This window comes from Takifugu rubripes, chromosome 15, assembly GCF_901000725.2.
Source record: "Takifugu rubripes chromosome 15, fTakRub1.2, whole genome shotgun sequence".
NCBI classification, from domain to species: Eukaryota; Metazoa; Chordata; class Actinopteri; order Tetraodontiformes; family Tetraodontidae; genus Takifugu; species Takifugu rubripes.
The window spans coordinates 6,643,005-6,666,354 of NC_042299.1; the positions used below are offsets into that span (position 1 = coordinate 6,643,005).

At 42.8% G+C, this 23,350-nt stretch overlaps 2 long non-coding RNA genes across 4 annotated transcripts; one reads left to right on the forward strand and one right to left on the reverse strand.

Annotated features, from left to right (window-relative positions):
• Window positions 1–551: 551 nt before the first annotated feature.
• Window positions 552–1,429, reverse strand: LOC115252817 (uncharacterized). The gene is made up of 3 exons (XR_003891150.1): window positions 1,370–1,429; window positions 1,176–1,275; window positions 552–684 (listed from the first exon to the last, which is right to left on the reverse strand). It is a non-coding gene; the product is annotated as an uncharacterized lncRNA (long non-coding RNA).
• Window positions 1,430–7,327: 5,898 nt separating this feature from the next.
• LOC115252816 (uncharacterized) lies at window positions 7,328–18,596 on the forward strand. Of its 3 annotated transcripts, none has more exons than XR_003891148.1 (4): window positions 7,328–7,454; window positions 12,732–12,824; window positions 14,394–16,343; window positions 17,217–18,596. It is a non-coding gene; the product is annotated as an uncharacterized lncRNA (long non-coding RNA). The 3 variants fall into 3 exon arrangements; XR_003891149.1 differs by lacking the exon at window positions 12,732–12,824 and having other exon boundaries at window positions 7,336–7,454; window positions 14,394–16,129; window positions 16,217–16,343; XR_003891147.1 differs by lacking the exon at window positions 12,732–12,824 and having other exon boundaries at window positions 7,336–7,454.
• The last annotated feature ends 4,754 nt before the right edge of the window (window positions 18,597–23,350 follow it).

Sequence of the window (23,350 nt, forward strand, 5' to 3'; positions counted from 1 at the left end):
TCCAGCGGGCTGGAGACGTGTGGCCGCAGGGTTACAGTAGGAGATAGCGGATAGTTTCCACAAACAAGCCATGTGACCTGACGCTTCTGCCGCGCAAAGTAAACCAAACATCACTCATCTTTAAAAAAAGGCAAGTCAGGACATAACTTCAGGATAGTTTATGCACTTGCGTTTGTTCCGGTCGGACTACATGAGTCAGGCACTAAAATAAAGTTCCTGATGAGGTCGGACGTCATCGCCTCTGGACTTTTTGTTCTGGGAATAAAAGCGGCTTTTTGAAGCTTTAAGGTCTGATGGCAGAAGAAAGAAACAGGTCTTCCAGCAAGAGCAGTATATTAATAAAAATCAAGGCCTTGTGCATCAGAGGGGCTCCTTTCTGTTTTCGATGGATGATGACAACCCCCCCCCCCCCCCCCCCCCCCACCCCCGGTTGTGATTTATAAAGTACAAACATGTTACAACCTTTGGACCATCACAAAAAGCTGACAGAAGAAGATTTTTAAGGTGAAATTTAGATGCAGATTCTCACTCAAATCATAATCGTGTTCAGCTCATGAAAAATGGGTTAAAACTGGCGATGTCACATGATCAAAGAAACATCAAAGGGAAATTCCACACTGGTGAATCCACCTATTTTTCCAGAAATCGTCCTAATGCGAGACTGTCGTCCACAATCTGTGACTCCTGGACAGACACAAAAGGGGGAGAATGCAAATGTTGGATACGGAGAGTCCGTTAGGAACTAAAAAGGTTGCAAACCAAAATATTTTCCATTTTAAATACACCGTTGATCTTGTCTGTCTATGAAGCTCTGGCTGACATGTTTTATAAGCAAGTGTCCAAATGAACCCAAAAGGCTGAACTTATCTCACTTTTTACCGTCTTACAAAAAAAATATGCACATACAAAATTAAATTCCTCCTGATGGCACATCCCGCGCACACACACAGACACACACACACACACAAACACACACACACAAGCGCGCGCTATCAAAATGCTTCTTAAAATGAATTTTTTTTTCAGTTGTTTGTGTTTTAAAATGTAAAGTAATATTTAAGTATACGAGCAGCACTGTCAGCAAGCAACCCCCTTCATCATTAGGAGCCCCCCCCCCTTCACCTCCTCCACCTCCTGCCCGTGACCCAACACAGCCCCACCCCTCCTTCCCCCACCTCCCCCTCAGTATCTCTCAGCTCCCAGGAAGCTGCCGGTCTTGGCTGGAGCCAGAGTTCTGCCCCATCCATCATCCTTATCAGAGGGAGCCTGGCTGTACTGCGGACAGAAGAAGAAGAAGAAGTAGAAGAAGAAGAAAGAACAACAAAAAGGATTACTTAATGGAAATCAAAGGAATAAAATCAGCTCTGACAAACTTGTGCCCACAGTCCTGGGTGCCCGTGAGGGCGTGAGGGGGGCTGCTGGGTAGAGGGTGCGGGGGCGGGTGGGTGGTGTTGGTGGGGGTCTGCAGTGATAAGGCCTGATTCAAACAATAACAACAGGCACCATCCAGGAACATCAAAGCCCCCGTTTAGATTTAGGGATTTTTTTTCTTGGTGGGGTATACGGATGAGGATGGGGGCATGGTGGCGGTGGTGCACAGCCATTACAGTTGTTCATCAAAGCCTCGTCAGGCAGTCTGACCCCGCAGCAGGACCGGCTTCAGAACATTTTTACAACTCTTGTTTCAAATAAACCAAAGAGCCGACGAGCCGAGGGGAGAGGAATGTCCGAATGATCCTGATAAAGACTTTACGGTGGGAGCAGACGGAGCTGTTAGTCCTGGATAAAGAGCTACATGCCATAACTGTCAGTGTGTGTCCTCAGATGTGTGAGGGAGCGCTGAACAGACTGCAAACACTTTCACTATCAGAGCTCCAGATGAGGACGTGCCCCTGTACATTATTTATTCCTGCAATGGAGGGGAAAAAAGGAAATAATAAAACACGTTCTGACACCTTCCATCCCAACCTGACATTAAAATAAAGAAGGCTTCTTTTGCTCCGATTATATAACGGTGGCTTGGGTTCACAGGGGTGCGTTCAAGCTCACAAGTTTGAAAAACCACGTGTGATTCTGCTTCGTGTTCCATGTTAACTTTGACTTCATATGATGACCCCAAAGGCAGGGTGTGTTCCATAAATACAAACCAATATTGACAAAAGCAGACGTCCATGTATGATATGTTTTTAATAAAACAGTGAGCTGAAGAGATCTACTTTTATTTTAGTCACAATCTTTTAGGTGATAACAGATTGACACGGTTCTTGTTCTGGCCATGAGCTTTTGAGTGGTATCAGCACATAAATTATGATTTCATACATGGAATCACATAAAATCATGTGCCATTTCTTATATTACTGTTTTTATTGGTTAGTATTTGGTTTAGCTGACAGGATTTATGACATTTCCAGTGCGAGTGGGAATAATAATTTCCAGGTTGGGGTTTGAATGTTGCTCTGATTGTCTACAGGTCTGCAGGTGAAGACTTGTCATTTTTTGGATTTACCTCTAGTAAAAAGCTGAAAATTCTGACCTATTTGGCTGGTTTCTGAATTCAAAGCAGAAAGACTGAAGGCAGAGAATATTTGTATTGAATCAGTGGTCGGTAGAGTGACAACAGGGAGAACGCGAAGCGTAATAAAAGAAACCAGTCTTTTTTCAGAGTTTATTTGATCAGAGTTCAAATTTTCCTGCAAATGCAACCTGACAGAGAAAAAAAAAAGTCGATTCTGATAAAAGATTTTTTGCATTTTGCCCTGATGCAGAATGATGCTCAGCCCTCCATCTTTCCTGCTGCCAGAGGGAAGCATAAACTCATTCATCTTGATGATCAGAAAAAACAAGAGCCATCCATCTCGCAGCAGATGAATGGGCTTCTGTTGGGCTGGAAACACAATAAAAGTGGCTCTCTAATGGTGTGTAGTTGTATTAGGGCCTGCTTATAGAAGCCATAAGGCCACTGTCAGACAGGCAGGGAAATACAGCATCATTACAGACGAGGATCAGCCTCTGATAACATTAAAGCAAAGCTTCCTTTGTGCGGCGGCGGTCTGCTCTGCACTACTGTAACTGGTTGTGGCGTGAGCCAGACGAGCAGCAGCTTTGAAGCCGCAGCACGTCGCAGTTTTCCGAGCCTCGGCTGATGGGCTCAGAGCGCGGCAGCTGACAGCACGAGCGTGGCCTGTTTGAACCGGAGGTGCCGTGATGTGATTAAAGCTGCAGCCAGCGAGGAGTTTATTCCTGCCCCGTGGAGAGGAAGCAAAGGGCTCCTGGTGCAGGTGATTAGAAGGCCCAACTGGACTCCACGAAGAGGGTCAGACACCCCAAAACAGGGTGGAGTGGATCCAAAATCACGTTTGCGGTCACTTCAGGAGAGGCTGATCTTTAGATAAAACTAAATCATTCTTAAATTTATTAATTGATCAAGCTCATTAGTAAATGGCTTCCAACGTAGTTTATTTCATTTAAAACTGTGTAGTTTGTGAGGTAAAATATGAATGTTGAAGTTTTGTTCTAAAAATTTGTCATTTTGGAGTTAAAAACTTTACTCTTGATGTGATGATTGAACATAGTTTTCTATTTATTTATTGTGTGTTTATTTTATCTGGTCACATTTTGTGGAAATCACACAAACACCCACCCACCCACCCACCCACCCACACACACACACACACACACACACACATTTTTATAGGTTCATGCAAAGACACCCTTTATGCATTCTGGAACAATCTTTAGTTGCAGTTTGTTTGTTTTTACCTGCTTCAAAGCAGACTAATTTGTCTGGAAATGTATATATATTTATATATGTGTGTGTTGCTGTAAAATAGAAGAACAAAACCTTGATTTTAAAATGGTGCTAACCAGAAATATTTTTGCTTTATTCAAGACTTAGACTATGCTTTAGTCTAATTTTGAAAACAATCTTAAATTCAAAGTGGAATCTTGAATCGGTTCGCCTGATTTTCCATTATTTCATTGTATTTTACAATTTGAGGTGAGTTACACCTTTTTATTTGACCTCTTCATCTTTGTTGTGTATTTTTTTTGTGCAATGTTTTGACTTTGATGGAAAGGAAATGATGAGAGAGATGGGGAATGACATGGAAAAATGGAATCACGGTTACAATAATAACCACGTGGTGCAGATTAAAGGAACCTTTGTGGATGAAAGAAACCGCAAAAGTACGCTTTGGTGACGCACTGGTTTTTATTGTGATGACGGGTCAGTGTGCTGAGTGTAAAATGGTCCCCAGTGTGTATCGGAGCAGACATGTTTTGATTCAAGACCTGCCTCAGTGAAAATACTGCTGAGGTTGGCAAGAATTCACTCTTCTATTTAGGTTTATGAGGTATCCAGCTTACGAGCTGATGCTGAGCAGGTAGGAGTCCAGCCCGCCGTGGCACCATGTGCCTGAAAAAAGCATCAAACTCTTTTGTTTTCCTGCAGAAGGCTGGATAACACCCACTCCTCCCCACAACCCAGGAAAATCAATAAATGGTAAGATCTAAATCACCGCATGGATGCAATTCAAGAAAATCCTTATATTTCTTGTCATGCAAACCATAATTTAAATGTGTGTACGTTTCCAAAGCAAAGAAAAAAAAAAGAATTGATTTCAGTTGTTAAAAAAATCATTTGAGCTGAGGTCATCGTTGATGATGATCTGTGAAGCTCCAACAGGCCGCACCAAGTCTGAGCAGTGATGGAAAAAACATGTTGGTGCAAATGCAAAGTCAATTTGGTTGTAATTCAGATTTATGAAAGTCAGAGCGTGAAGAGGGGGAGCGAGATCATCCGTCAGTCCGTTAAAACCCAGAGAGTAGAAGGAAGATGTTCGGATATTTGCTGCTCAAATGGCACCGTGGACTCGTGAGGTAGGAACACGGGATTTATCTGACGGGACAAAGGGGGAAGAACAAGAACGCGTCAAATTAATCCCTCCAAAAAGAGCATCTTTAGCCAACAATGTCAAGAAATATTTTGAATTTCATCCACGCTTCTGCTAAACCACATGATTCTTTTTAAAATGAGCAACAATGAGCTAATTGATTTGGCGAAAGCTGGAGGATGTGTTGCCATTTTACAGAAAATGGCGCTCCATCAGTTGAAATGAGTGCCGCCATTTTGCCCTGGTGACATCATCTGAAGCCAGAGTCTGTGGCGGATGTAGAGCTGAAGGGCTGGCAGGAGCGACGAGATCCTCCAATTCCTTTAAAATCTTGTTCCAAAATGAAGTTAGTCCAAACACTTTAATACCAACTGAGGACACCTGTCGGTGTTCCCAGTTCCCAGTTTTAATGGATCAGATGACACCATCCTGCCACCAGAGGGCGAACATGAGGTCACTTATTATTAGTCACCCATTTTTGCTAGCTAGTGTGTTGTTAGTGGCAGAAATAATTGAACCAAATAGAGGACAAATCAAATTTCTGAAGTGATGCGTGATCATTTAAAGAGATGAGAAACTTTTAAAAAGCACACTGTTAACTTTCCAACTGTTTAATGGGTCACCATCATTCCATTAAACAGTGTTTGAACCATATGCTGCCTCATCGCCTTCAAACATACATGATAGAAAATAAGGATTTGAAAAGAAAATACTATTTAATACTAATTTTGAAGGGTTCTCTGATGTTCACTTTAATTTCAGAAGATTTACTGCATCGCAGTGATTCTGATGCAAGGAGAAGCTGTTGGATGAGTGCAGAAAGCTTCTCTGGGTTCGAGCCGGGCAGCCCGGTGACATCCAGACCGCAGCCGGCCTCGCGTGCTCTGGTGCCGCTCGTTGTTTTCATAAAGGGCAAAGCTCGAAGGGCCCCCTGACAGATACACACATGTAATTGGAAGCGTCTGGCAGTGTGTGTCAGCCCGCGACCTCAGTGCTTCTGTCTACACGTACAGAGAGATTCCGACCTGTACGCACTCTCAAAGACCAGTCATAGTATATCATGACCCGACGTCACAGCTTTGCTTTTACACTGATCTATTGGCTGCGAGGGACCGTGGGAGAAGACAGTGGATGCCTGCCTGCCCAGGAGGATCCTCCACATTTGGTTATAAAGTAGAACCAGAGATGGAAAAACAAAACAACAAAATCTGGTCAAGCATCTTTGTCCTCCTTATAAGGTAGTGTTCCGTTGCGTAACAGAGTGACCATGAAGATATTTGTGAAGGTGCTTGAAGGACATGTGTTCACTTATCATTTTGGAAAACATCAAACAATTCATATATATGTATATATACACACACACATATATATTACAATAATAGCATTACCTTCATATTGCTTTTCTGCTCTTTAGTATTTTCAAAGGAATTATATACTGTTACACTGACATGACTGGGTTTTACTGCAATGTTCCTTTATTTATTTTTAAATCAGAATGTGGCGATTGTTAGCCGAAAAATGCTAAACAGTTGTATAGCTAATTATTACCAAGATATTTTGTTGGTGGCTAAAGGCAATAAATCTTTTCTGAAGCAGTCGAACCAACATACGAGTAACATTTAAAAAATAATTAATCGATGAAGCCGCAACTGTAATTCTATTTACGTATAGAGGTTTGCATCGTTGTTTGTAAATGCAAGAATTTAGGCTAAGCTAAATGTTATATTGTTTTAAAGGTATGTGAGTTGTACCCACATCCCAAATAAAAAAAGAAACACAACTGTGAATATTGATGCAATAATGTTTTAGATGGTACGGCCGTGTGCATTCACTTATTTTTCAACATAAAATTTAAAACTAAACAAATAAAACAGTTTTTTCTCCCTTGAACTAAAGTTGTTTATTGCTTCTGCAGCAACTTTTACAAACTAGCCAAAGGGCAACAATTATATTTATAACGAAGAACTTACCTCAGAAATAGATTTAATAAAATAAGGTGGTACAGGCCTTTTAGACCCATTCTATAAAAATAACTTTGCCCCCTGACCTACAACTCATTTGGAAATCCCTTTAAACTCAGCGTTATTACAACGTTATATGAGTGTTTTTGAAGACTTTGACTGAAATCACCACATGTGAAATGTTACCATCATTCAAATTAAATTTTGGAAGAAAAGGAAGCACCCTTTAGCTTTGCTGCAGATATTATTAATCCAATGCTTCCTGTTAATCTCCAGGGGAGAATCATCGAAGACAGCCGACGTTCACACCTTCATGGCTGAGCCAAATAAGCATGTTTCACAGCTCCGGCTCTGTCGGAGCTTCAGGGACAGAGAACTTTGGGCTGTGGATCAAATCCCCAACATGAGGCAGGGAAGGTACCAGCATGAGATCGCTGACAGAGGAACAGGACTAAACAACATGTGACACGAGCAGAAGGAACCATAAATCCCATCCAGGTCTCAGCAAGAATGAGCAACAATGAGTGGCTGCAGTGAATGGCCAGATGTGGAGCAGTGCTGCTGAAGAGGGAGACAGATTTATGGCTGCTTCTTTAATGAGGTAACATCCTTTTTTTAAAGACTTTTAAGAAGCTTTTTCTTCTTCTTCTTCTCCCACATGTAAGAAAAAACATTTTTTGAAGCAAGGAAAGGATGATTGTGTGTGTGTGTGTGTGTGTGTGTGTGTGTGTGCGTGTGCCAGGGAGGTTCGGATGCGCAATGTAGAAATTTGACATATTTTTCTGTTCACATCACTGAAACAACTCCGTCAGAAGGGAGTTTTGGGAGTGAGAGGGAGGATGAAAAAATGGGCTAATAATTTAACAGCACTGCAAACATCGCAGCGTGATATACGGTGCCATATTCAGTTATGTGAATGGAATGATTTGCAGTTTTAAATCTCTGCAGTTCGTGGGAAAATTGCTGACAGCACTTTCTGGTGGGGTTCTGGGCAACTTGTAGAATCAAAAAGAGGTTTAAAGAAAATAAGAACTATACATAAAAGAGTTATGCTGCTTAGCTACATAAAAATTTGCTTATAAATTATTACATTTGCTTGTTTTGACTCCGCTTCATTCCACATTTTTGCAGCGTTATACTGGATATGATTCGGTTCAAAACAGCAACTTGCTAACGCAACAACAAGAGTGTTTCTGGCGTCCCACTGAAACTGCAGGCAGCTCGTTGTGACCGTTTGTAGTCTTGAATGTAACCCACCGTCCTTCTAAGTTGTTACGTTTCCTAAAATATCAGTGAAATCCCAAATCTGACTTCTGTACTTTCCTCCATCGTTGCTGATGTTTCAACAACAGGAGAGCAGGTAGAAGACGGCAGGGTTGAACAAATTTAGGCACCAGTAACTGACGAAACACAATCATCCAGGAAAAGTGAACGTAGCCTTGTTGCTACTTTTAACAAGGTTAAAAAGAATAAGAAAATGTTTTGCAACATACAGATGTTTGCATCCCCAAGATTGAATACAGCTGTGAGCAGATTTTTTTATTTTTTTTTTTAAAAACAGGCTCTTGGAAAAAGCTGATATCACCTCACCAAAGAGAAGCCATTTCAGTCGAAACGAGCATGATTTATGGTCAAACACGTGTGTGGGCCTTAAAATTTGAAATCGACCCTGACAGTAAAACAGTTTCCTCTCTCGGCGGATTTATCATTTTTGCTCGCTACATTTGCAAATCAGGCAAATGCGATGAACCTCACATGCAGGTTCGACTTACGCCATTTTGATTCTGCACGGACGTCGTGGATGCCGCATTGAGGCTCCGCCCACAGCAGAGACTGAGCTGGCGCATCAGAGAGGTTGGAGGTAACGGGTCACAACAGCGAGCTCTGACTCAGGAAGTTGAGCTGGAGTCAGAAATGATGTGTCTGAAGCCTTATCAGATGCCTGCAGAACACCACAAGCTGGACTCCAACACTCCCAGACAGGATTTCACAAGGCTGGAAAATTATCACATCGGAAAACTATGTTATCTTTCGGCACCGCGATCATGAGAATTACGTGGCACGCGTAATCAAACAGGAATGTCCACAGGCATGATGGTGTTGTGCCTGAATGGTTGGTGTTTTCTGTGTGATTCTTTCTAACCTAAAGCATAAAAAATCTACAAATGTTGCTGGCAAAGTTGTCCATTTGCTACATTTGGACATCTAAACTCGTTCATGCACACAATCACAGGACGCTAATAATGTTTCGGCCATCTTTACGTCCATCCCTATATGGAATCAGCCATCATCTTCATATATTTGCCTCGTCGGCCAGCGTGACGGATGCGTTTCCAAGCATCTTCGTGCAGACAGAGATGAATTCTGAGGTGGAACAGAACCAGATTAGCGTGGACACAGCCACGCTGAAACAGGATGTGTCCACGTCTCCGATCGGTTTGCTTTTATTTATTAGATTCCATAAAACGGGGTGACATGTCATGATTGACAGCCGAGCGCTCTGCTCAAATCAAAGCGTCCACTATTCAGAAAATACCCCAGGGTAACGATCAGGGCCCTGCAGCAGATTGCATCTTATGAAAGTGGAGGGCCTCAGCATGTTTTTGCCGAGGCGGTGGGCGCCCATTTATGAGCTGCTAACATGAATGAAACAAGGTTTTAAAACTGAGTAGGTAACAGAGGATTTGTGTGGTTGCACTTGAGGGTCTCTGTCTCAAACACTGGTGTGGATTGTGCTGGGGGCTCTGAATGGCCATCACGCTCCATCTCCTCTCCTCATTATACAACCTCTCCGGCTTCACTCAGTGGTGTTTGTTCGGCACTGAAGGACCTTATGAGAATGGGAAAAACATGCCACCGATTTCATGAATGGGCTCTCAGGACTGGCGGGGTGAAAAACAAGGTGGGTAAACAGCGCCTGACTGAGAGCGACAAGAGTCGAAATTGAATTTCCGTAGAAGTGATGTAATCCGCTGGTCCAGGTCAGACCGAGATGTTATTATCTTAATTTGGAGTTCATTAATCGCCGGTGAGGCTGGCTGATGACAGGGTTTCCACCTTGTCCCAGCTGCGCGGAGCTGCCAGCTGATTTAGAACGGCTCCCTGCCTTGGTATGTAAACCATTTGCGGCAGGAATGTATAAGCAAGCCGTAAAAATAGGATTTGGCTGGGACACACAAGACGGATCACACCGTAAAACAACGCACCCCATCTCCACTGCTGCCTGGCGGGGGCGGTCGAGATATTTTGGGGGGTTGGATGGTTGCTAAGTTCTCACAAGTGAAGGGGAACCCGCGGGTTCAGAGTTCAGGCCCGAGGACAGGCTGTAGACTCGAGGAGGAGCGTGGGTGTGTTTAAAACCGAGAATGGATTATGGGCTCCAAAACGCTGTAATCCTCCTCACAAATAAACGATATATAACCCTCGCGAGGCGGCTTATAGGGAGGAGACACTTTCACATGCAGCCAGGCAGTCAGGCAAACACACAGTCGCTTCCACATCTGCACACGCAGATGAGGTCCCGGCGCTCCATCACAGGCAGTAAGAGAGACCAAATCCAGAATGAAATAATGCCGCGGCAGGAAAAATATCGACAGCGTGAAGCGAGGTAGCAACGCAGCTTACTGCCTTCACATTCATCAGATTCATGAACTCACACTTAATCGTGGTTAAAAGCACGCGGGAGTGGCAGAGAGCACAGGGAGGGACAATTTATAGATTCACTGTAGGTCTGGAAAGCAAACTGATTTGAGAAAGTAGAGATTGGGGGGACGAGCGGAGGGACGGCCGTCTGTCTTCCAGCCAGTGGACGTCGTGAGCAGGTCACAGTTATGTCTGTGCACACAACTGTTTAAGAAACACCGACTTAACCTTAATCCTAAACCAAACAACCCTAAATGCAAATGCTGGACTGCCTCTACATTCAAGAGCAAAAGTGACCATTAATCGTTTTCCTCAGCATCCCAAAGAACTGAGGAAACTCCAGAGCTGATGCAAGAAAACATGCTAAGAAAAATATAAGAACAGAAAACAACAGGAGGGAGGGAGAGGGAGGAGCAAGGCTTAATATTTAGTATTATATTGTTATTTGTCTCCTAATAGGTTTTAAAGAATTATTACAATTCAGATTTAATGTAATAAATGGGATTATTGTCGTGCAAACCTACAGAAACATCCATAATTTTGTCCTGAATCAGTCATTAATTCTTATGTTTTGACCTTAATTAAAGAGAGGACAAAGCCAAACCACTAAAGTTTTTAAAATTGATTTTAAACCATTATTTCAACCTCAATTTTCTTAAAAACTCTGTATGTGTGTGTGGATGTTGTTCATTTACTGAGTGAAAAAAGAGTGGTTGTTTATAGTAACAGCTTATAAATGAACCTTTTCTAGTGTCAATAAATTCCCAAACGAACACAAAAACCAGCATCAGGTAGAATTTGAAAGCGCAAATAGGAAAAGATGATTAGTCTGATTAGTTAATGAGAGTGTGACAGGAAGTGAAAATTGGTGTTTTTCTTTCTCTGCTGTGTTTCATGGTGCTCTTGGATTAATTTGTAAAAAAAATGCTTGTGGGGGGAGTTGAGCTTGGATTTCAAGTGTACCAGGCACATGTGTGTTTGAGCTTCAGCGCAGGCTCATTTATCATAGAGCTTCATTTCGCGTGTGCCCTCTGGCAGGCGAAATAATCCAAGATCTATATGCAGGGCTGCACACGGACATGGGAGGTCCCAGGGTGTGCACGCTGAGGAGGGGGGGGGGGCACAACGAAAACAACTGTGGATTTGAGCTTCAAACCACACTAAAATATTATCAAAGTGGGGGTATGGCTGTGGGCACATTTGCTCATTTTAATTTAATAATTAAGAAAATTAAATATCTATTTTTAACATTTTTACCGAGCTGGCTGTAAATAAGCAATAAGCCCCACCCCCACCCAGTTTGCTGTTTACATACAGGATCATGATCAATACTAAACTTCCAATAAGATCTTAGGATCTTTTCTCTACTATAAGCGGTCCAGGACGTTCCTCCACCTCTCACGTGAAAGACGCCAGTGCCGTCATCCAGGAAGTTCCCGTCCGCTTCTGACAGTCTTTAATATTCCGGGTTTCTGTGGCTGCAGCTATGACCTCAGAACTGTAGTTTGCAGTAAGCTGCAGTGCTGTAGATGGCAGTAGCTACATTAAAATGAACCGCCACCAAGATCCAATCTGACTGGAGAATTTATTGCAACACTTTGAGGTGCAAATTTGAGCAACCAGAGAAGAAGAAAACTTAGCCACTCTAAGGTCGCCCAACACAATGGTGGCGTGCAGCCGGCCGTCCCCTCACTCTGCCAGACGTTTGATGGAGCATCGAATGCTTGTTAATATCTCTCAGACCGATAAAATTTCCCCTCGCAGAAGCTGTTTGTGTCAGACTAAAAGGCCTGCAGAAGTGCCTTTTCCAGTTTTTTAAATCATTGTTTATTTGAGGAGTTTGGGTTGCCAGACACTCTGTAGCAGCAGCAGTTTATAAATTCAGTTACATTTCCAGCACGTCTGGTTGTCCCGTTTTTCCCTTCTGGGGATCAACCTTTTTATTTCTTTAAAAGATATAATATAATCACCTGTAGCGATTGAATTTTGCATTAAAAGCTCAGGCTAAATCAGTAAATGTATATATTGCAAATACAATATTCATCTTTTACATTATTGTATACATTTGTGTGTTTTCTTCAATTTATGTAAATAGTGAATCTTCAGGTTTTTTATTTTCATTTTTTATCCGCACCCAAAGGATGCTTTTTCCCGGTTTCCTTCCTGTTTTTATAACGGAGTGTTTTGGAACTTCTCTCATGAAGAACAAACTCAGATGTTTGTTCTCTTGTTCCAGTTTGCGATGACGCAGATGTTTGGGAGGCAGAATGGATGTCACTCACCTGAGAGTCCCGAACCCGTCGTCACTGGAGGCCTCAGCAGCTCTGTGGTGCGGAGCGCCTCACTTCCCAGCATCGCTCACAATTCAACCTCCGATATTTAGATTGAGAATAACCGCTGCTGAAACTCGCTCCGTTTGGTGGCGGTCGGCACGAATGCACCACATGCAAATGAGGTAGAAACGTGCACTCCGAATTACAGCTTGTCATCCTGTATAACAGCGGTGAGGCGGACGATCCACAGGAAACACTCGTCCACTCAGGGCGACACTGTCGCTGTGGTCACGGAGCCAAATCGGTATTTCCATGAGGCAAAGATGGATTTGCTGCTGTTTGATTGGATTACAGTGCAAATGTGTTTGAAGGGGTAAATCTTCATGCTGTTATTATTGTTGCTGAAAATAGACAGAGAGAAGGATTTTGAGGTGGACCGACTTCACAGAGAGTTCAGCCACAATCGGCCTATTTAAAAATCCTTGGGTTCTTTATCTGTTCTTGTTTTATTTGCTTGTGTATAGATGTGTACATGCAGTCTAATGCATGGCAGAGGTCATGTGTTAGAAACCCTGCCATAAAAAAAGCCCAAGGGGCAGAGGGGGGTAGAAGAAAGCCGGCGGAGGCGGGGAGGGGGGAGGGCGGTGGTAGAGGAGGCGTCTGTTTTTCTTCAGGAACGAGGCTGCAGAGCGAAGTCGACATGGAAAAGCCGGGAAATGGGAGAGTGGTGCAGAGAGAGGTTGCAGCACGCTCGAATCGAGCTCCAAAAACCTGCACTTAGTTTTACTAGACCCAGTTCTCACAATTTCTGCAGTTATTAGTTGAGTTGGGGTTGACCTTCCACGTGTTTTTCAACAATTATGAGAAGAACAGAAACTCATAATTGTCCACTCTGCCAAACGGTCAGCGCTTGCAGAAGGATGAGAGGAGATGTTATGATGGAGCCAACTGTGCTGGAACTGGGCAGCAGAGGTCAAAATCAAGACATTTTTCAATTATCGCTCCTCTCACGAGCTCACCGAAGAAAAACCACAGGATGAAGATCATCAAAAGTCGTTGTAGATTGATCAAATCCAAACCTGAACCTCCACTCACGGCTGCAGCACCATGTTAGCATTAGCATCAAGTAGGAAAATCCCCCATAGCCAATGGATAAATTCCAATTGTATCAATTACCTGGTGACAAGACACTGATTATTGACTTTGCATTAAAAGTTTACATTTCCAGGTTAAGATCTTGGAAATAGTATTTATTCATTTATTAGGAATTGTTTGCAGGTCAATTAAAACATTTTGAAAGACTTCACATTTTCTAAAACTGCACAAAATAAATATAAACATAAAGCTGTAAATTCAATAAAATAGGACGATTTCATGACTTCCTGCCGATTAAGTGTATGTTTGTGATTCTCTTTGATCAAATTAACAATGTGCAAAGCTCAGATCGCAGGTGATTTTTTGGTTTTTGTCTCTTTTCTTTTGCCACGACGGCAGCACCCACGTCATCGGGTTCGATTCATCTCGCCGACAGATTTGAGCCGAATGCGGGCGAGTTTGTGCCCTCTGACAGCTTACCTGATGTCATCAGCTCTTGAGATGACAAAGACCATGTCCTTTCCTTCCAGGGTATTTGACCTGGGCCTGACGTCACCACTGTCTCGGGCTCTTCAGGGGAACCAGGGGGTCCACTGGCACCGGCGAGGCTTAGCCCAGATTGACCCCAAGCCCTTCGTCGGCATTTTTCCCACAGGAGGCCCCACCTGAGCAGCAGCAAAGCATTCATGTTCAGATTTATGTCCCGACCTCAGAATTACACCCAACAATTCTCCAGGGATCTCTGTCTTATCAGGAATTCAATCATTAGATGTTTGGGAAAAGATAGTGAGGCGTCAGTAGACGTTCTTTAAGAATAAACAGAAAAAACAATTTTGAAAACACACTTACACACCCACTAAATACAAGTGAGATATTAGAATTGAAATTATTCACCTTCCAGCTTAAAAGACATCCTTCAGGATGAGATCATGCTGCTAAAATGGGATACAAAAAAAGACAGCTCAAAGCCCATGTCGCAACCACAACAAGAGGTGGGACAGATGTGGCCAAACCCAAGATTCTCCATTCAAAAACTCAAAATTAAACATGTGGATTGCAAGAAAGCCCGAGTGGAGCATCCATGAAGGTCCCCGCGCAGGCTGGAACTCACCGTCTCCAGCAGGGTGAGCTCGCACATCAACACGTACGTCTACACGCAGCTGTCACGGGTCAGAACACGTCATACCAGAACCGGTGCGTGCATCCGTAACAGGAACGCAGCTACAGAAGCAGCGAGGACGGTCGGTCTGGCACCGCTCCGCCGGACCCTCACGGTGAGTGGAGCAGGAATAAATCCTGGGACTTGGACGGGACCAACAGAACCATATGTTCCATCACACCCTGCGTACGGTTCCAGGCTTTGTGATTCATTTAGCACAGCTGAACACCATTTTCCACCCAGGAATAAATCAGGCATCTATGCATTTTTCTGGATGGGCCTTCATGAAGTAGTGCTAGGTGTCCTTGATTTTTTTTTACGGGTTTTTAATTGTCAGCTGGTCTCCAGGTGTGTACTGTGGTGGAAAAGGGTTTGATGACTTCTGTTTGTGTTCCATGGTGATGTTGCACGCAATGCATTTCCCTCTGCTCCCCCCGACCGGCACCTGGGACCTGTCTCTGATGGCCCCTGATGGTCTTCGGAGGTGTTTTTCTGGATCAACGAGAAACAATAAAGCCACACATCTGTGTGCTTGTCACCAAAAAAAAAAAAGAAGTAAACATTTTATGAGCTGATGTTTTGTTATATTTGCTGAGAAGGAGCCTAAAGGTGTGAAAAAAGCACGAGGGAAAGTCTCGTTTACTGCTGCCTCGCCCTACATGCCACGCTGATAGCGTAAAGGTCATTCCGTCAGCCAACAACAGGATACGGTCGTGATAAGCATCCAATCAGGGTCTGAGAGCCGGTGGCTGCATTCCACAGGCTGATCTGACACTATCACCAAGGCCCGAGCTGGCCGGGACAGAGCCAGCAGGCTATTTTAGGACCTTTACAGATAGGAGGCAGTTTGACCGCAGCTGAGACGAACCGCCGCAGCGGGGATGGGGACCTGCAGAAGTCGCGCCTGTCGCGTGTTTGACATGTGTGTGCAAAGTCTTGCCGCCATCTTTAGGTCTGACCAACAGACGTCAGGTGATGTGATGAGTAAAGAGCAAAGGAGCAGGAGTGAACTCGGGATCGATGCAGAGAAGAGCTTTGAAACGTTCACGCCCTTCTCCTCATCTACATCTGGCTAATTTAGGAATTAAACCACCTCAGATCACATTGGTGACTAACAAGCAGGAATAAATGATGTCACTTCCCAAGCAATGCAAAGTTTCCCAATAAGAAGTGTTTATTGTGCCCTACCTGCAGTACGACGTCTTATCAAACTCAGAGCGCAGAGTGAGCAAAGCTTGGGTGGCCACGGCGGGGAAACGAAGCCCTCGCCCTGGTGTTTACCTTCACTTCCGAACTTCACCTCACCCAGAGCGCCTTCCAGGTAAAACTAATGGGCGACTCCACATCTGTGGCCCATTCTGCAGTTTAATGAGCTGGAGAGCGAGGCCGGTATGAATGGACAAGCAGGAACTTTAACTAGCTGCCTCTGTCATTATGAGCCTGTGGGCCAATTATACGTGCAAGCACAATGACCTAAACACAGCGACAGAATGTTTCTATAAACAACCGACACACACGTGCATTTTTATTCAAATGTGTTATCATTAATCCTGGTTCACAAGGATATCAAACAGATCATACTGAAATTTGTCAATTAATTAATCAATATAATAAATTATCAAACAAATTTAATTGAATTTAGTTTGTCACATGAATTTAAAAGGTCAAAATCTTGTTTCCACCTTTGAAACTACTACTATTGATAGTGAGTTAGCAGCCTGGTAGCTAAGCTAAGATACCAACAAGACGTAAATTTACACAGAAGATTAATTTATTAATTAATAATTAATTTATATCATCAGTCCAAAACCTAGTAGGTTCAACAGAAACTGGCATGAATGTTTGTGTCAATTACTAGTTTGTTGGCTAATTGTTATATTGAAAGTCTGATGTACATGATTTTTTGGGGGTTCAACTACTTTCCACCCTGTAACAAAGGTTGTTAATGGGAGATTTCATATATAGGAATAATGTGATATTTACACAGCTTTCGTTAAAAACTGTCTTTGTGCACATAAATATAGACAACATAACAACCATCATTACTCCTTGAAAGCATACTAATATAAGCTTTGAATTATTTGCATATTTTAGAAGAAAATTGAATAGGCTGGTGATAGAAATCTAAAATATAATACCAGGAAAGAATCACCAAAAGGAATTATTGATACAAGTGATCATAAATGTCTTACAGGTCAGACTCTCGCATTTATCCCAAACTGGCTCATCCAGCGGAGGGCTGCAGCCTCCTGTGTTAAAATGCTTTTAGAGGAGTCTCTGTCTGAACCGTCTGCACCTCCACCTTCCTCAGGGTCAAACCTTTATGTCGATGTTTTGACTGTGGGCCGCTCTCGACCCTCTGGGCTCGTCTGACACAGAGCAGCCGCCCTCTGTTAAATTTGCTGCTGTGAAATCATTAGAGCCCAGCCCGCCGGTGGTCCACCAGGGCACAGCACCCTCAGAGAGAGAGAGAGAGAGTGTGTGTGTGTGTGTGTGGGTGTGTGTGTGTGGATGTGTGGGGGAGGCCTGGTTGATGATTCTGCCCAGCCTAAGCATAAAGAGAGGATCAACCTGGAAGCTGAGACTGAGACTTACATCCTCCTCCTGCTTCGCCATTCACCATCCAAAAATATTCTCATCATCTTTTATTCTCTTCCATTCAATTTCATCTTTAATGGCAAACAAATCAATAATTCATCCTTGAAAATTTTTAATCTAGATTAATTATGTGCCATGAGATGACTTGTGAAAGGTTGAGACTGTACACTCAAGACTAAAGTTTAAAATCTAAATTTGACCAGAATACTGGAATATTTATTATTTTATACATAATCAAATATGAAGAAATACTAAAAGTTTCAAAAGAAAATGCCACCATTGTAAAAATATATTATTAGTAAATGGTATGGTATCAATTTTTGCTATGATAATAAATTGAAAATTATTTACTAGTAAAAACTGATTTGATGTTAATAACAACATTACTGTGTTGTGTTTGTATTTATTTATGTTTGTGCTGTGTAGTATTTCAGATATTTATTGAAAATTGAATTTGACTGATGCAGCATTAATTCATGAATTGACATAATTCTGAACCAAATGTAACCTACAAGAATGATCTTTTAATCAATACAAAACCTCCTGACGGATTAAAGAGGAACAATAAAATGTCCTCAAGGATCAACAATCTCTAAATAAATATTGTTCACACGCACACACACAATAATAACAATAATACCATAATCTGGTATTTACCAGGCGAAAACTGTCTGATTGATGTAAATGAAAGGTAAAAGTCTTCAGGAAATAGCAGCAGACATTGTCGGGGAGAGTAACCGCGACCTTCGGGATGATGAACAGAGATAAACAGAGTCAGAAATGTTGTGTTGGACTTTATGTGGGTTTACGTTGGCCCACCGCGTCTCCGTCACCTCTCTGCTCCACATTCCAGCCGTCCTGCTCTTATCTTTATTGGCTGAGGACGGGCAGAACTGCTGCAGTTGGAGGACAGTTTGTGGAACTCTGACACACAGATGACCAGAGAGGAGAGACGACGGCCACTTTTCAAAGGACACATGGCAGCGCGGAATAAAATATGTAAGGAGATAAGAAGAGGCAAGGAAGAGAAACTTCTGTGTTCATATAATGAGGACAGGAGGAGCGCAGGGGGTGGGGGGGAGTAAAAAGTGCCCTGAAGTGGCTGTTGTAAAAGTAAATGATCTGGTAAAGCTGCTTAATGTCCTGAGTGTCTGTGAAGTCTGTACAGTTTCGGAGAAGAGAGGCAGATCCCCCCCCCCCTGAAATATTGAGCTTAAAATATTAAATAAACCCCCCGAAAATCAGATTTATATTTGTTTGCTAACAGGAGACAGGACTGATGACCTCACGGCCACCTCGTGTGTTCTACCTGCAGACCAAGACGGACATTTGACCAAGAAACAAGAAATAAGAGCAGTTCTTTCTAGGAAGCTTATTTTATTCCAAAGCAAACCCCGAGACCCAGGGACGCACATTCATCATGGCAGCGTGCAAAACCCAAGCAAGGGTGCTCTGATATCGCCTCTGTGCTGTAGCAGCAGACGTATCTCACAGCCCGTCCAAGTCCTTCCCAGTGTGTGGCACGGCTAGCAAAGGGCAGGGTCAGCACGCCATTACCTGCTGCTGCTGCCGCCATCAGAGCTGATGTAGCGGCCGCAGGCATAATGAAGATGTGATATCATTAGATATCGTCCTCCATGCCTGGACCTCGTCAGTCCATCCGCTCACTTCCTCGTTCATCTTAAAGAAAGGTCTGGCCAATCAGAAATGTTTCCAAAGTCCCTGGAACATTTGGAAAGCATTAATCTCCGAGCAAGGACTTTTCTGGAGAGAGAGGGAAAAAAAACCCACCCCAGAACTAAATTTAGACCCCTGAAAGAGCAGAGTTCCTCGAAAAGTTCCTGCTAGAGGTCTGGAGAAGCAGCTCAGTGAACAGTCTGCTCACAGCAGCTTTATTTGTCATGGTATCTTTTGTTTTTGAAATATCAACACTTCAGTGCTCAGAGGGATTTTAAAACAAACCAGAACGTGCTGTCAAATGAATAATCCACAAACACTAGTAAACTGTTTAATAGTGTTTAAAAAGGTTGCAATAGTGTTAACATTAAGTCAACTGCTGGAGTGAAGGCTGCGCACATTAAATCACATTCAGCTCAAGTTGGGATGAAGACAAATCTAAAACCTGAAAATAAAAATCCTTCTTTTTTCTCTCGTTCTGCGTGTGCATGGAGGGAAGTCAGCTGACCGGCTGCAACCGTCGGGCAAAGGTTTGCAAACATGCTGACATGTAGGGGAATCATATCTAAACGTGTTGATGTCGTGAGACGAGGCCTAAGTGTGGCTGTAAATGCAGTAGAATATCAGGAAATTGAGAGGAAGGCTCTTTTCTCCCAGAATGCACTGGGGCCTCCAGGAGCCACCGTGGCATGACCTAGTTGACCTACGTTTCCCAGAAGGAGGAGGAGCCTCTGGCTTTAATCGTACCCACAGTGGGTTTAATTAGCGTTGCGTGCCTGCGTCCATGAACGCCAGACGTGAATATATATAAATGCATGTGAGCAATAGGGAACCGGATGATAAACACGAGGGTTCGAGCGTGCTCGGCGGCGTTTTCCGTGCAGAGCGTGCTCGGCTTTGAATCGGGGGAGAATATTTGTTTGGAAATGTGGAGCTGAGCCTAAGCACTCTGAAGAGGAGGGAAGCAATGTCTATTGAAAAATCTATGCGATGACACAAACAATTATGAGGAGAATTCATAACATGGCCAAGATGGCCGCCACTATGACCTATTTTGGATGTTGCCCCAGGAAAGTCATCAAGAAAGTGGGGAGACACAGATTAAGTATTGGGGCTTGAGAGCAATATAGGATGAGGCTCCTGGTGGAGGCTGGGGTCTTTCAGCACCTCCGGCGATAGCGGGGTAAAAGAATGATGCCGAGGAAAAGATGAAAGTTTCTGGATAAAAGTTCGGTGCAACGTGAAAGGAAGAAGGGAGCAGAAAGTGATAGAGGAAGAGAAAAGAAGGAAGAGGGGGATGTGTGCAGGATTGTATTTCATCTCTGCGTAGTGGATGTCTTAATCGACAGTGTCAGGTTTTCTTTCTGCAGGCAGCATGGTGTATTTCACGCTGACAGCGCAGAGTGAGTGGCAAACGACACAGCAGGGCATCAAAATATGGAAATAATGTGAGCTCATGCGCACTGGAGCTGCTCCACTCTTGTTTTCAGCTCTCTTTTGAGACATGAGGGGGAAAAAGACATTGGGAATGATATTGGGAATGTGGTTCCAGTATAAAGCCACTTTTCTGAGAAGTATATATATATACTTCTCAAATTACTTTTATACTTTTATATACTTAGGACACGTATACATCTCAAAATCTCCTCTGTGTGGAAGATGGGAAGAAACAAGTGTGAGTGTTTATTTCCACATAAATTTAAATCTCCCAATTTATATTTTTACATCCATGTAATGAGATACATTCTCTTAAAAACAAACAAAAAATTAATGGAATAGAAGAATACTGTAGTATTTGTAATAAGGAAAGGAGTAGAATTATGTTTAGTCTCTAAACTCAATTGCATAGTTAATATGTGCAGTGCGGAATGCGAATGAAATTACAGAATTCTAAAATAAAATTACATTATAATTATTTTTATAATTTCTTCATGTGTTCTTAGTGTTAAATTCGATTCATTTGAAGTGTAATAAATAAATATGAAGACATGCACACACTATGTGGAAATTTTGGCGTTTCGTTAAGTTCTTTTTCGAATCTTCATGCCGAATTTGAGTGATAAATTTAGCAAAGGTGAAATCGTGTTCACGCAGCCCATCCTGACGTTCCCGTTTGACCTCTTCCCCCGAAAACTGCTGCACAACTTGGGTTTTTTCCCCTTTTTATTCACACATTGCTGCTCTTTGAAAGCGGGTTTTGGTTTGAGGTGTCGGTCCCGCAGCGCTGCAGCGCCGCAGTGTTCATTAATGGCTCCCTTCAGAGTGTGAAATTAATGACGCATTAAAGTGAGAGCAGAATTTTGGAGCCTTGGAGCTGCTCCAGGCTGCGACCTCAAACTGGGGAGAGAAATCCGCGTTAGGGCAAAAAAAGAAGTGGGCAAGTTTGCAAGTGTGTGTTTAGGAAGAAGGCGGAAATATTAACAGCTTTGATTTCTATATTGCCAGCACATATCAGAAAGAACCACAAGCCTTTAATAACTATAATATCTCAGCATATTCCGGTGTAGTCGCAGAGGTTGCGTCGTTCTTTATTACATTTATTGATTTTATTTATTGTACTGGATAGAAATAAAGGCTGAAAAAAATTCTTCCGTCCTAATACGTTTGAATTTAGTGTCATCATTTTTTAAAACAATAAGGGAGCTATATGTAACAGATAGAATAAGAGATTAACAGATTAATAAAATCAACTCGACCACCTTCCAACTCTTTTGTAACGCGAGGCTCAAGAAACTTCATTAGGTATAATAAATGCAGCTGGTTAACAGAATTCAGAACGCATTGTAGCTGTGTAAAAAACACAAATAGGGAATTTAAAGGGACATTTTGGTGAATATAAATGTGATCTTTGGGTATCTGCTGTGAGGCGGGTGGACGGTGGAAGTGCGCGGCCGTGTTGTGAGCAGTGATCCCGACAGGAGCAGAGATTTTATGGAATCATGTAAGCGCGCTGCAGGGTGACGCCTCCTGATTTATGGCAGTATTTAGATAAGACGCGGCCGTAAATGGTTCCTAAATAGCGTCAAGTTCGTGTAATGTAATGGGATAATGTTTTGGGGCGATTGAGATAAGATGATGTTCTAGTGTGTGTATATGTGTGTGTCAGTGTGTGTATGTGGAATTAAAGCAGACACACTGGCTTTATCCTTATATTGCTGAGGTATGATGACAGCAGGCCACGTCTGTCCCACAACGATATAATTTATCCAAATGTTCATTTACACTTTCCACGACCCGCTGACCTCATGTTTTTGCTGGAAACTGGAATCGTGTGATAGTGCGCAAAATAATAAAGATCGTCATGGGCCGAAAATATGAAAATCTGGGAAATGCAGCAGCTTCTCTGGGGAGAAGAAAAACGAGCAGATTATTAAATCATATCATCAGTATTTTTATAATTGAGGCAAGGTGCTTATGTAGGGTGGAATTTTGACAAACTGCGTTTTAGAATATTCAAAATCAGAATTCAAATCTAGACGTAATTTGAATTTTAAACTCCTTGATTGCGCTCTAAATGCGACGATTAGTGCAGAGATAAAATCTCATTTCGGTTTCTCGTCATATCCCGTCCGTACCTGAATTATTCTGTCAATTACTGGGAGGATCCGATTTTCCCTATTTTGCTTCTTCAGGTTTGACGGTGCAACTTCTAAACTCAAACTGAATTTGCTGATTTTAAATCAGATTGGTGACAGAGTCCACGTGATCGACCACGAGCTGACAAATAAAATAACGTGGCCAATTAACTTCCGCGCGTAAACAAAGGCGCGGATGAAGCGCCAACTGTGCGTAAAGTCTTTGCGTAAACTCTCTCCAAAACAAAGGTCTGCCTGTTTATCTTCGAGCATTATTGTGAATTCGGTTTTAAAGCCTGATTTCTCCAGTCCTATATGCACATCTGTGTAATAAACGGCGCGCAGGTATTTTCTCCTTGCGCACCTCTGCTGCACCATGGCACATGTTATTGAGAAGCTCTCCAGACACTCCTCCCATTCTGGGCTCCGTCCTCTATTGGCTGCCTCTGTTCCACGCTCACTTCCAAACCATATAAAC